This window comes from Periplaneta americana, chromosome 16 (genome assembly GCF_040183065.1).
Source record: "Periplaneta americana isolate PAMFEO1 chromosome 16, P.americana_PAMFEO1_priV1, whole genome shotgun sequence".
NCBI lineage: Eukaryota > Metazoa > Arthropoda > Insecta > Blattodea > Blattidae > Periplaneta > Periplaneta americana.
The window spans coordinates 55,790,085-55,803,513 of NC_091132.1; positions in this window are offsets into that span (position 1 = coordinate 55,790,085).

The window sequence follows — 13,429 nt, forward strand, 5'->3', positions numbered from 1 at the left end:
AACAGCGAGATTGCACTTAGACATGAAGGCGAGCGTTTCCTTTGACGTATCATAACCTTAGATGAACGATGCTACCAACTAAAATTGAAGAAACAATCAAATGAGTGGCGGCACAATGATTTCCCAACGGCCAAAAAAGTATCGACAAGAACAGGGTCCACTCAAAGTCATGTTCATTGTTGCTTATGATTTTGACAGTGTCCTTGTCACTCATTCAGTTCCTGCGGGAAATCATGTGAATGGTGCATATTACAGTTACTTTCTGGAACACCATTTACGATCAGCTGTGCGCCGTAAACGTCCAGATCTCCTTAATCCTCATCCTATTGTGTTACATGATGATGCTCACTCTCACATAGTTGCCTTTGTGGTTAAATTTACTTCGAAGATAGAACTGGGAAATTCTGGAGCATCCTCCATACTCCTCAGATATGAGCCCATATGATTTTGACCTTTTCGCGAAAATGAAATTACCACTTAGAGGAGTTCGCTTTAGAATCAGACATGCAAGAAAGAACAAAAGCAAACAACCTCTTTAGACACAAGTCTAGTTCGTATTTTATAAAATGATTAAGAACACTTCACTAAGAACATATTGATTTCAAACAGTAACTTATACTTAAGAACTGGATCTTGTTTTTGAAGTCTACTTGTTGGGATTAACTCCGCTACGGCTATGAAGTAATTTATAAGTTATATACTAAAGTTTGAGCACGTCCAGATATTTCAAATATGAAACGTGCATGCAGTCGATTGCTATTTGTGAAATCAAGTCACGTTGTGAAAACTGGATCTGAATTGCGCAGACAAATTGTCATCTCTGGAGTAGGGACGGATGAAAATGAATGCAGCTTTCTTGGAGACAATAATAATTAGCGAAACCAACATTTGAAACATAACGTTTTGAAATTAAGAATATAACACTGCAAGAAAATGAAAGCAAGCACAGTCACAACTGTGTGTTTACGTCACGCAAGGCAGAGCAAGTGTGTGCCGTGCAGGCTAAATTAACCACAAAAGTCTGATTTTCTAAGGTAGGAGGGCAAGGTCTGTATCAGTTTACTGGCCTTGGCGCAGAGGATATAAAATAGAAAATGCAAACATCTGATTAAATTAAGAAAGTTTTCCCACAAATTGAATATAACACAGAAATTATGGAGTTCATTACTTTGTGCCTATTTATATTACGAAAACATGTGCTTCCGATATATTTACTGAAAAGAGCTCTTCCTTGCTGTAGTGGTTAGCTTACTGGCCATGAATCAAGGAGTCCCTGGTTCAATTCCCGGCTATACCCAAGCAATCATCTCTGATTGAGATTCTGGCTGATATGTACATGTATTATCAGACAGTACATCTCACTTGACGATATTTGTCAACAGTAATCTCACTAGAGGATTTGATTTTATCGATAAATCTGCTAGTGTTCCACTCGCAGATTTATCTAGAGAAAATCAAAACTCGAGTGGGATTTAATTGACTATTACACGATTAGAAGAAAGTATATAAAGATTAGAAGTAACGAAGTGCTCCAATACAATAAAATATTAACTGACTTACGAAAATACAACTGTCTTCAAATGTATTATTGTACCATCTCAATATTACAAACATTACGCTAGATGGCAGTAGTGTGTTATCTTAGCTGTTTTCTTGTTATCACTTGTGCCAACTATGGAATCTTCATTGAACTCTGTGGACGGTTACTAGTCAAGAAGGTTTTGTTCATTCAGTTTCATTTTTATTAAAACAGTTGCATTCCACTTCAATTATCCGGATCCCAGTAATCAACGTCACTTTACATATGATTTTCAATAAATCTTAGTATTAAACAATCTCTGATATGTGACTATTCATAGCAGAAGCTATAACATAACCTATATAATATGAACAAGTGTTAGAAAAGTTTTAATTAGGGATGATGAAATAAACAAGAAACGTTTTAATTAACGATGATGAAATAAAAAATAGACATGAATAATTTTAAAAGAAACAATTATTGAAAGTACAATTTTCAAATTTGAATGTTTTAGTGGTTGGTGGTTCAGTTGATGTTATATTGGACGTGTACTTAAAAGAAGTGAACTCGTTGATGTACATGGTGTAAGGTAAAGTACCCGAATAAGAGACACTTTTTTTTAACTGCTTATAAATGAGGATGGGAATAGACATTTTTAATCTGAATTAGTGGAATACAAACAGCATTTCGTCTATTTTTAGAATTAACAATACAAATTTTAGTCAGTTTTTATTATTACTTTAAATTATAAAAAAAAAGTAAAACTGGGAAATACTGACGTTTTGAAAAGAGGTTCCAAATAAGAGATACTTGTGTTATTTAAGTTTATTTTTGAACATGGACAAAAATTATCATCATTTGACTGAAAATTGAAGCAATATATAACATTGTGAAGTTATGTAGATACTTTAATAAATTCAGGAACATTTTAAAATTGAAGAGGTCAGTGCAACAGTGACCCAACTCTTCTCAACAGAAATTCTGTTGTTTATTTGGCATTTTTCCAAGTGAAATTAAGATGGTTTACGAAAAGAACACAAAATCGGTCAAATCGGACATGAATGTGCTAATCTTATTTCGGCTACTATTGCTAACGTTAATATTTTGCTAGAGAAAGAAAAATGATAGAATATTAAATTTCGATCTCCATATTTTAATTTTAAGTTGATTGCACTTATTTTGCCGAACCCTTTAATTGACACAATTCTTATTTCGCTGTATTGAGCAAGTTGGACAAACGAAAGGTTCATCATCAGTGCTGCAGTCTTCGTGTGCTCAACGACGACATTTTCAACACTGAATCTATTTCTCCCCCCTGAGCCCTGGTGTCCTCTGAAAAAAATTCAGTGCAAAACAAGCACTCTCCATCATCATAATTTTCTCCATATTCTGAATCACTAGAGTTAATTAATTCCATTTCCACGTCGGATTCTTCATCACTGGATGAACTCAAGCAGTGCTTCTTGGACTGAGTTTTTCTGTGATTTTTCTTGTTTTTCGAACAACTTCTTACGAGCTCCGTCTTTTCTTTGATTTTCCTTATCTAAACTCTCATTTTTTTTCTGATCTGATAGTTCGTTTCCTGCCATGGATGACTTCACATGCGACTACCCATTGGTTGAAGTTTGCGGTCTTGAGGTGGTGGTTGTTGCTGCTCCAGCTGCTGCTGCTGTTGCTGCTGCTTCTGTAGGCCTAACTGTGGTATAACCAAAGTCACCGTTTCTGGCGCGTGAAATAAGTAATGGGAATGTTGAGAGCGAGTAACTTATATTGCCAGAGTCTGTGGGCATTAAAGCTGACAACTGTGATTCGCAGATTGCTTACGTCACATCTGTTTAGGAGGTGGTACCACTCTCAACCGAAGTGGCAACAGATGCCACAGATCTTGAGTACACTGACCAGTCAGTGGACTGGTCTGTGTACTCAAGGACACATCCCAGAAACGCAAAGTGCGAGTGTCTTGCCTTTGAAGCAATCAGTGGGCAACAAGACTGACAACTGTGATTGGCAGATTGCTTACGTGACGTATTGGGTGTTACAGTTCTCAGGTATACTGGCAACAAGTGCTCACTGATTGGCATTTTACTCAAGAACACGCGCCACAAACGCTGGCACTGGCTGTAATGGCGATATTTACACAAGTCCAACGAAATTTTCGAAATCAGGAATCACAATTAAATTTAATAGTTCTAATAATTACACAAGATTTTTATTTGATATGTATAGAGAATATTTTACGAATTAAGCACTTATATTTTAATCTTTAACCACACAAATAATAAATCAACATCGCACAGCTGAGGAATGCTGGGTAAAGCAGTCCCACAACCTGATTGGCAGAAAGGGACTTAGAGGTTTTTAAAACTAACAATGGCCGAAATTCAGTTGGATCTAGCGGATATTGAAACTAACCCTAACTTTTGTCCAGCATTTTCAGAGGAATCCAGCGGATATTGCAGAAAAATAATGCCAGCATCGGATTGCCCATGCGAAGATACACAGAAAAATAACTTTATCTCATTTTTTTTTCTTCGATGGACTTGGCGGGTTTTGATTCTAGACGCCTCAAATAATAAATAAACAAATAATTTCAATAAATAAATAAGTAAGTAAATGCTTAAATGAACAGACAAATAAATAAACAAGTAACTAAACAAATAAATAAAGAGTGAGAGAGAATTAAAGAAAAATAAATCGTAAGGCCTTAATTAAGGATGACCACGAGGATCCGAAAATTGATAGCAATAATAATAAATAAATTAAAGATGAATATTGCCATAAAATAAATTTTAATAATTAAGCACCGTTGATATCAATTATAAAATAACATCTTAAAAGACAACCTTAAAATTATACTTATAAATAAAAGATTTTAGTTAAAATTGACCGAATGAAGTGACTCATGCGTAACTCACAGGACTCATATTCGGGGAGTCCGCGGTTCGAATCCCTGGACCGACAGATCGTTATGTTTCGGTCATTATAATCTCGCCTTGAAATCTCAGAGGTCATAACTCATACCCAGACTGCGGTCTAGGGTCACCGATTTGCGAGACTGAAGTTTGGAACGCACGGATTATACGTGATGTCATGATTCATGGGGTGGGATGGCATTGTGAGAGTACAGTCGGTTTCCTGAGAAATTACATTACTGCCTTTCTGATTCTGATTGGCGTGGATTCTTGCAATCACCACACGTACTTGAGATCCTATGAGTAAACAATTCAATTCTTTCAAAAGCAGTGTAATAGCAAATATGGAAAATATTTAATTATACAGTCAAAACTGGCCTTCAACATCAAAATCAGACATAGAACATCAAAAAGAATTTAATCGAGATTTGTGTATAATGTTGGTACAAGCCAACATCCCTTTCAACAATATTTCAAAGCATTTCTTGAAAAAAGTTATTTTGAGTGAAAGTAGGAAATACTTTTCTTTTGATACGTTTCGAATGTACCTTGTAATTCCGTACGTTGAATTGTGAAGAAATGTATTTTATGTAAATAGTGTATATATTTTTCTTTTCTGCTCACACACAAATGATTATTTTATATTGTTAAAACTTGTACGATATAATGTAAATTGAAACTTATAATGTTAGGCAATTTTGTACTAGAAATGCATTGTATACATTTTATTTGTAAATGTGAACATTTATTTTGTATCCTACTGTGACTGAATGTTTACATGTTGAGGCAAGGAGTAATTGCTCTTTCAATCTCCCATTCTCCTCAACCTACACAACACAGTGGTCCGTGCGTTCGTAACTTAATGCATTTCGGTATCCTGGGCCGAATTTAAGTAACTGATTTCGACGATCAAAGGTGTTGAAATAGAAGCCAATTCAGATAGCAATAATTATTTAGGAAGGAGAATTCTAAAATTAAATTGATATAGAAATTAATGTTCACACTATTCGCTGCCTATAACAGTATTATTTCTACTAACAATGGAATTTGTTACAGCAGATTTTGGACATTAAAAATAGCTGTATCTTTCTTAGTTCTCCTCCTCAATTCTTCAACACTTTCAGAGTATAAAATTAAACTTTCATGCATTCTAATGAATTAAATTAATGATTTGTGTTTTTACTTTATTCTAATGAGACAGCTTAATTAGACTGTCATCACATGTGCAAACAATTCCTTGCCTTTTGTCTTAATAATACTTATTATTATCTTAAGCCTGTGATGTGAAGTTCATGCTGTACCCTTCACTTACAGAGTGACGTAATCTTTGTCTTAATGAAATGCTGATTAAGTATTAATTACATGTTTCTTACCTTACAAGATGCATGAATTGAAATTTAGTAGTTATGACTTTAATTGAACAAATGTCATTGTTCATCATACAATAGGCCGAGATTTCTGTTTCACTAGTGTCATCTGATGGGAAATTTTAGAGTTTCTGAATGCTCTTATCAATAAAAATCATCTTCTAAGAGAAACGAATTTAGAACTTTCTTTACCAGCGTCTATCTGAATGTAGTCGAAAGCAACACTACAGGTTGAGCAGTAAATAATGCCATTAAATCGTATTTCAAACCAAAAAGTTTAATACAATTTTTCTTGCTTTTGCTTCCCTATCGAGATAAAAATTGTTTTATATGAAACATTTCATAGAGTGTTCTGGGAAAGCCATTCAATTAATTCCCAATATGCTCAGTCAATTTAAGATAGCAGTGTATTATGATAATAAATGTGTGATCAGACTTTCAGCCTATTATCACAGACTAGTATATATAGTCACGAAGCTTGAGTTGTGAGGGTGCTAGGAACAATAGGCTGTTCCGGTACTATTTCGCATTGTCTGTAATGAGGCGATAGTAGCGATGCTAGTGGTTAGCAACTATCTATGGATGCATTTCTATTTTTTATTTTTATTTATTTTAAATAATTTATTTAATACTTTACACTTGAGCTACATTAGGCATTGCAGTCCGAAAGAGCAGAAGCTCGTGCTCGGGCGCATTTCAGATCAGTTATACAAAATATATCACAAAATTAAGAGAGTTCATTGAGCACAATAACATTAATAAGTGGTAAAATACATACAGCATGTAATAATAGGGTCTATATACATACAGAAAATACAAAAGTACATGAATATTAGAGTATCAATTTTTAACTGAATTAGCTTAAACAATTAAATAATTAATCTGATTTGTTTCTTAAATCTATGTGTGTTAAGTGTACTTAGCTCAGGGTAAGCTCTAATTAATGCATTATATATTTTGGGTTCAGAATTTCTGCTGTGTTTTAATCCAGCAGTTGTGTGGCATTTGGGAGTATTTAGAAAGAAACTGTAGTTTTGTCTCGTATGGTATGCATGAGGATCAAATTTAAATTTATTGTGATTTTTATGGAAGTAAATCAGCAATGTTTGTTTATAAATTTGTTCTAGATTTGATACACCAAATTACTGAAAAATTAATTTTGTTGGGTAATCAAAGGTTTATATAGATAAAGTTTGATAATTATTTTTTGGAGCAAATTTAAAGGATGGAGAGTCGATTTTGCATTCCTCCCCAACTTAATATACCATACTGAATTATTGATTGAAACAGAGCTAAGTAAACAGTACGCAGAACATAAACAGGTAAATAAGAGCGTAGAATGGAAAATGTGTGGATTGTTTTACGCAGTCTGTTACACAGGAAGGAGATATGCTTGTCCCATTTTAAATGTTGGTCAATAATAATGCCTAAATATTTAACTTGTGAGGATATACTCAAAGCGTTACATGAGCGAGTAGGTAGGTTACAATCATGTATTGTTATACTTCTATTATTATTTATTTTTAGTTGCTCAAGGCCATGTGATGTTTATGAAAATGGTAGTATTAATTTTGTTTTAGAAACGTTCAAAGAAAGTAAGTGAGCATCCAGCCATTCTTTAATAATGTTAATACCACTGTTAGAATTTTGATAAGTTTCATTCCAACTCGAACCGCTAAATATGACCACAGTATCATCAGCATAAGAATACAGAGTACCAGAATATTTCTCAATGTCAGTTTTAAGTAAATCGTTAATATATATTAAAAACAAAACAGGACCTAAAATTGTCCCCTGAGGTACACCTATAACAATGTTACGTGATATTTACTACGTATTGAGCTTCTTGACTATAATACTAGACTGTGATATTATGCTGACGATCCATGTTAGATTCTAGGCCAGTGACACTTGAGTTGGACAAGGTCGCATTTGGGGGGTTTTCTCGGCGTTCGTGGAATGCCATGGAATAATGATGGAATGATGTAGATGCCTAATATGGAAAAACGAGAGAACAGGGGACTTACTTATTCGATTACACTTTTACGTTTAGATACTTTGTCGAAATATATCTTTACATTTCAGTACAGTAATTGCACTTACAAGATCGTGATGTCCTCGAATAGGTTTCTTATGCAAGTTGAACCTTATGAGCGTCAAATCAACTTATAAATCGTTTAGTTCCGTAGAACGTGACTGTATTTTTGAGAGCCTGTCTCACTAATTAGCATCCTTGGAGTATAGCATTAGTCAATCTCGATGAATGACTAACAACACGGATAAGTTACGTAGGAAATGACACACTGTAGTAATTAGAAGGAACTTCAACAAATACTTAAACATTTCCCGTTCAGTCAGCTTCGAGTATAGTGCACGCACTTTGTTTTTATCGTTCTGAGCTACAATTCTTCAGCCTCGAGGCACTGAAAGTTCCTGCCCAAAGGGATGGGCACTACGCTAGTTTAAAGTACACTTCACCTATTAAAGCAGAAGCATTAGATCCCAAGGCTCAAGTGATTGTTTGACCTCTAGTAACTAAGCTGACTTAGTTTTAATAACGGCTAAATGACGAAATAAATCCAAGGAAACAAGCTTATTGGCATCGTTGATCATTATAGTACTCTGCACGAACAAATTTATGATAGAGACTGATTAGCTTTATGGATTGTGATCTCGTTACAACTCACCGACAATAAATTAGTTGGTGATTGCTAAGATATTGAGATACAGTTTTTTACATTTTACATTAATTTTTGTATTTTCTATTTTGCGTTTATATTTGAAGAGTTTGTGGGAAATACGATGAATGTCACATTTCTGTTAAGGATTAGATAATGATCTTAATTGAGTCTATAACTGCAAGATGTAGTGCTGTTTCTATAGAAAATAAAGGAAAGTATTACTGTATTCGTGGTGACAATTCTCCTTTTTACCATTTTTCATAAGAACAACATTAAATTTCGTAGTGATCCATTGAATTAGATAATGACGTCAACCTTAACAAAACTGTGACATTCATCGTTTTTCCCGCGAACTCTTCATTTGTCTGTGTCTTTTATTTATATATGTATTTGCCTCTTTCTTTCTTCGTTTTTCATTTGTATTTATACCTGTATCTTGTATTTATATCTGTTTCTTTTTACCTAAGGAACTTAGTATCAAAGCTGGACAACTACACTTTTACCTTTTTTACAGAAGAGGCGAAAAACTAGACAATTGGAAAATAATGTCACCGTTATACGTAGATTTTTTTAAACATTCTCATGGGTCATAGAAACATTTTTTCAGTCCCAAAATATGATTAAAATTAATATTCAGGTCGCAATTTAAGTTTAAATAGTGAAGTTGTCTACCTCTGAAACTAAGTGATGGAGTTGTCTGTTTTGAAACAAATGAAGCCATATTTGAAGTGGAGTTGTCTGTTTTTGAAACTAAACGAAACTTCCTCTCTTCCTTTTGAGGAACTTCTCTGACATTAACTTCCATATTCTTATTGAAATAACGAAGTAACATAATTTTACAAAGGAAATTTACTTAAAACAGTATGTCTTGTTCATCCACAAGCCGATTACATAAACAATCAGCCATGTTGGTGTTGGATTCGCGTTGCATGATGGGAAAAGGTGGTAAGAAAGTGGGCTTCTCATTGGCTACTGAAGGAATTGTCCTAATTTGAAACCAAGCCACAGTGCAGTTGTCTACATTTTGATTATAAAGCGCACAATTAAGTGCTATTTTCCCTGTGTTCTGTCCGTTTTTTAACCTAAACAGTTCCAGAATCGAATTCAGCATAAAAAAATTCTATGAGAAACAATCGATATCTCGAAATCGAAAAAATGGAGTTATCTAACTTTGATACTATGCTCCCCAATTCTCTATTTTCGTGTTCTTATCTCCATTTAATGTTCTAAGCAATCATTTATAGGCCTACTGTCTATTGTAATTGGGGCTTCGCCCTTTATAGACACATAAGTAAAAGAATAAATGATTAAATACATAAATAAATAAATAAATTTGCTTGTGCTGAGCTAAATGAATGGAGAATATCCATTGCTGAGGAGGTAGTATCTGTTAAAGCGGAATTCATTATCAGCGATGAATCGAGAATCAGGATTTTGACTTTGCCTCCCGTTTCAGTTACCTGTCTCTTCACACGCACGCAAAATAGCCGCATTCTAGCCATACCAACACATAAGACATCATCGTATTCATCATCATACACAATCTCGCTCTCGCACTTGTGGAATACCCTACCCAGTGACATCACAGACTGTCGGAATTTAGTAGCGTTCAAGAGCAAGCTTATTAAGCATTTTCCTACTGCGTAGAGTAGGTTTAATTTGTACTTAATCAATAAAAGAAATGCTTCTCTCTTCTTAGCTTTTACAATAAACTGTCTAGCTTTTATTAGTCAGTTAATCTGTTAGTACTTTGATTTTTATTGTATCTGTAAATTCAATATTAATTGTAATTGTATTCTTAATATTGTAGTTGTAATCCCCTGGTAGAGGGGAAGAGAAGGCCTGATGGCCTTATCTCTACCAGGTTAAATAAATAAATAAATAAATAAATAAATAAATAAATAAATAAAATAAATATAAAGTTGAATTTTGATGTAGCAAAGAGAAAGCTGCAGATTTTCCCTGGAACCCTCTCTTTCAAAGACAAGGTTCCTTCGTGATCTGTTATTTAACAGTGTTATGTCATCTGTGAGACTATCTACTGTTGATGGTCTTCATAGCGAGTTGATATTTAGGCAAATTGTGTACGAGGGTTCGCCTTGAATCTTTTGACATTAGCTTTACAGTTGAGGAAAACTCTGGAAAAAAATAACATGATGCAATATCGAAACATGTGTTCGGCTTGCTAATACCTAGACTACGCCGGTGGTCACAAGGTTCTTTTACATGTTCAATATTTACGACATTTAAACTTCGAATTTGTTTCTCTACAGAAGGAAGCTTAATAACCAATGAAAACACTCCGTCTTCGAACCTTTACCTCAGCACCTTGAATTTAATGGAGAACATGTTACCTACTCGACCATTGAGGACTATGACAAACATGATACAAATTCTTAAACAAGTAAAATTGTACAAGACTTTTATTGAATGACTGTTACTCCAGTATATATTTCTGTTATCTTTGTTTATATACATCTTATACATTTACTGGTATACTGTTCCGTGGATACAGGAGAAACCAATAGTTTCCTACTTAGATACAACACGCGGAGCAAGTCTCCTCCAATCGGCAAGCATCATGTTTAGGTAGAGCATGAAAGTCAAGAAATAGTATGGACAGTAAACAATCGATCATACATAAATGGGTATTTAAGAGTTGTTAATTCATTATAAAAACGTTAATACAAATTAATTTTATTTCCTAGAATATATCTATCTAAAAATACAATAATAATAGTACATTATACAACGAGCCTATAATGGTAGTAATTAAGACGCGAGTATGTTTGTTTATGAAACGAGCACAAGCTCGTTTCATAATTTTCATACGAGCGTCTTAATTACCATTATAGGCAAGTTTCATACGACTTTTATCCTCGACCATATTTCTAACTTGAAATTATTCGTAAATATTCATGTTATGGTTATGTGAGCGAGTGCAATAGCCTACCTGATGAATTGTGAGATGTGCGCAGATGCGAAAGTATTGATTTTTTCCGAAGCATGAATGTGTCATTGACCTTGATATAATCTAGAGAATAACATGAAGATTAGTCTTGATATAACCTGGAAATTGATTTAGAATTGAAAAACGAAATGACAAATTGAATTTATTTGAACATTATTTACAATTAACGCTAATTATTATAGTAACAGAACATAACCTTCTGCGACAGTATTGGATTTCCAGCCTCCGTGACTTTTCGCTAATAGTCTTTCGATTGCATATCCGAGAATAATCGATACTTGCGGTTTTATAATGGTACAATGGTGATTTTCATTGGCTGAACAACTGAATTATAAAGAATAGGCGTACTTTAATGAGGTGCATTAAAGGGCTACTACCAGGTGTATAATTATTACATTTCGGCATGGTCGAGCATAAATATAAAAAATAAATAGTTCGAATGAATAAATAAATATATAAATAAATAGATAAATAAACAAATAAACAAATGATTGAATGAATGGATAAAAGAGTATTACCTTAAATACTCCAGCAATATAAATAAAGTTTTCATCGTTTTTACAATTTCAGGATCTTCCTATGTAGGCATTTTTTTTTTTTCCTTTAGATCGAAGAGCAATTTTCAGATAATGTCATCAAAATGGATCTTGAGGAAATGGAGGAATAAAATTTATAAAACATATACATCTTAAGTATGAAAGATGTATTTAAATCCTTAAACACTTTCAAAACATACTCTAACAATCGTACAGAAGAGTTATTGACAGCATTCGCCATTCGCCATCGAGAAATTGAATAATTCATTTTTTTTTTTTTTTTTGGAAAGTTCGAAGCGGCAGGATTCCTTTTAGACAATCTGAAGAGTATGGTTCAACGCGCGAGATCTATACGAAAAGAATATAATGTGAACTGAGGGAGAGAAACAATCGAGAAAAATATTTTAAACAGTTTATGTCTTGCTTAATCCCTGTATATAAATTTACGTTTTATTTAACGACGCTCGCAACTGCAGAGGTTATATCAGCGTCGCCGGATGTGCCGCAATTTTGTCCCGCAGGAGTTCTTTTACATGCCAGTAAATACACTGACATGAGCCTGTCGCATTTAAGCACACTTAAATGCTATCGACCTGGCCCGGGATCGAACCCACAACCCTGAGCATAGAAGGCCAGCGCTATACCAACTCGCCAACCAGTCTCTGTATATATGTGTTGGGCCATTTTACTACTTGAAAATCTTTCTGTAGGTGTTAAAAATTTTTAAGAACAAGCCCACAAAATCAAAGAATTTGGACAATGTTTTCATCATCAGTCTCTATGTTTCTCGAATACGAACCGGATGCTATGAAAGAAATTCGATTCAAGGATGAGATTGTGTTTATCGCGATTGAGATACAATTTTATTCTCTACAACTACATAATTCAATAATGATAAGGGACGTTATATGATGGAATTAAAATGAAGAAAATCTCCGAAAAACCTCTATTTCTTTCTGGAGAAGAAACTGTTAAAGTTAAGATAGGAAGAGTTTTCTCTCCCAGCTTGTGGTATAAGCTTCATCTCCCAAGCAAACAGTTAATCTTTTAGAGCTAAAATATATTGGATCGAATACAGCAAACTCCTTTAAGACATGCAACTTCAAGTTTAGAAATTACAGGTATACACCTACACTCGAGATGCTCTTCCCTGTACTATGCCAGCAAACTGAAAGATTCGCCAATCAATTTCACGGCCTCTCTTCAATATGCCGTCCTCGTAGACTATTTGGAGAGAGATTTAGATGATGATCTGACCGACGTGAAAAATATTTGTGTCAATGCTTGAAGCTAGTCGGATTAGCGCCAAAATTGTGTGTTTCGGACGATGGACGATCGGAATTTATGAACTTCTCTTTTCATACTCAGAATTCGATCGACATCCTATAACACGATAACGTCTAGAATAAAGATCTCTTATTCAGCAGTGGAATATGAATATGT